We start from the raw sequence: 2,476 nt of genomic DNA on the forward strand, positions 1-2,476 counted from the left end.
GACTTATTCAAGTATAACGCTTATATTTGGATTTAAACATACAATGTCTAGGTGTTAAAGTAATTTTAAACCTCACACCGCTCATGCAAGCTCATAAAACCAGTTAACAACGCTCAACATTTCGGTCATAATCCCAGGTAGGAGGTGTTACATAAACCGTCAACTTAAATACCTCAAGCCTTAGACAGGATTATGAACCGATTGAATTTGTAATCATATTTTATAAGATAACAACCTATTTTAACTATTAAAACAAATTATTAACCTAAATGAGCATGCTGATAATCTTTGTTATAGATTTTAATGTCTAATGCGATTTTATAACAAATTATAAAACAATAGACATGTTATCCATCCATAACATACATCAAAGGCATTCAAAATTAACATAACACTTCTATTAATTTTAAGAAAGCTTAAACATGCATACTACATATTATAACTAACTTATAACATAATATTATGTATGCAACATGCTTTCCTATGGTGGGATTTTAAATCTAAATGGCATGCTATATGCACAAACATGTTTAATTTAAATATAACATACATCACATACATAAAATACTTAAACAACACCAAATGGTTCAACTTTGGCATCCTAAATAAGCAAAATAACTAATTATTACAAAAAAAAACCCAAAAACAGCTTCAAAAGAGATCGCGATGCTGCAAGGCAGAAGCTTGATTCCAAGTTTCTGCAACTCGACCATACTTGCTTTGATCTTCCATTACAACTTAATTTCAACTCTAATGACTCTAATAAAATTACAGACACTAGAGCACACATATAAGCTCATCAATCAGGAGCCAATTACAAATTAAACTTCATAATTGAAGAGAAAACTAATGCCAAATTTGAATTTCAACCATATCATTCACTATTTCATACAATCTTAGAAATTAATCCACCAAACTCAAATTAACGATGATCGAGTACTTAAATCATGCTCTTATACTAATTGATAGAGTAACTAACATGCAGCAGAAGAAATCAGAATCAATAAGCACTCTAATTACACTTAATTTGAGTTTTAAATCATGCATTGAAACTGTCATTAAAATAGGGTTTCATAAGAATATTACCTTTGATGTAACTCTTCAAATCCTTGCTCCTCAACACGAAATCAAACTAAAGTCAATTTGGTAAGGGATGAGGAGGGTTATTGAGAGAATAGTAGAATTTTTCAGAAAAATCAAAGCATCATCCTCATGCCCACGAATTTCTCAGCAATTTAACCATGAAAAACATGCAAATCCTTCAGCTTCAACTCATTGACACCTCAAGGAGCTGATCCTTAGTGGGCTAGGTGTTTGACTTGGAGGAATCTACTCCATTTGAAGATGCAAAATTGGAAAACTCCACCCAATAGTGGAATTTTCTAAATTTTGCTTTTCAATTTCTTGAATTTTAATCTAATTTTCATTAAGATTAAAATTAAATATAAAATCAAATCTAAATTTAATTTAAAGAATTGAAAAAAAATTATTTAAAAAATTAATTAAATAATTTTAATTAATTTAATAAATAATAATTTGATATCAAATATTAAATTAATAAATACTTAATTTATACATGAATCATATTCATGCAATTCAATATTTAAATCAATAGTTAAATATTTTAATCTCTTCAATTTTGTTTAATTTCTACAAATTAAACGTTTTAATTGTATCAAATACAATTCATTAAAACCCTAATTGAATTTGCACGCTTCAAATTCAAAGCCCTAATTTCAAATTTGAACATTTCAAATCGGCTCAATTTACTAATCAAAAATATAATTTATGAGCTAGTAGAGGGACCTTATAGATGTACAGATCATGAGCTCTAACGATTTGAGATTAATTGGCTAAAAAACTCTTTAGATCGAAATAATCAATATTCGTTAACTATCGAAACATACCACTAAAGCTCGATAGTTGCACTCTCTTCACTATAGATATATTTCTATCCACTTTAACCATGATTAGTAAGTCGATCTTTCACAGGTTGTTCGTATTTACAGTTAGATTAAGAAAAAAACCATTTTACCTCTATAAATACATCTTGCTTCTTAAGCTCCCATTGAACAATCGGTTTATAGTCCAACTTATAAACCATGTCCCTCTCGATCATTAGAGGGTGGCCCCATTGTTCAAGATCAGGAATCAGCGCTTAAAAGAACAGCCTATCTGCTAACCCTAAGTCAGGTAGGAATGAATTTCATCTTGCAAAACTATGTCCTCAGCTATCTATCCAGTCTTATCCCTGAAATGGGAGGCTTATTGAGTAGTTCTGTTGGACTATTCTCACCTATGCAGATCAAAGGATAATCCTAAATAAACAAGAGTTCATAGTTAGCTCAGGATTAAGATTGAGTTACCCTAGGTCATTGCATTTGAAATAGTCAGTTTTAACAATAAACGGTCGTTATAAAAAAAAATGTCTATTTCGAGGTCCAGTCTTATACAAAACTTATTGCATAGGATGCTT

This window comes from Benincasa hispida, chromosome 3 (genome assembly GCF_027475165.1).
Source record: "Benincasa hispida cultivar pf3 chromosome 3, pf3_genome.v1.1, whole genome shotgun sequence".
NCBI lineage: Eukaryota > Viridiplantae > Streptophyta > Magnoliopsida > Cucurbitales > Cucurbitaceae > Benincasa > Benincasa hispida.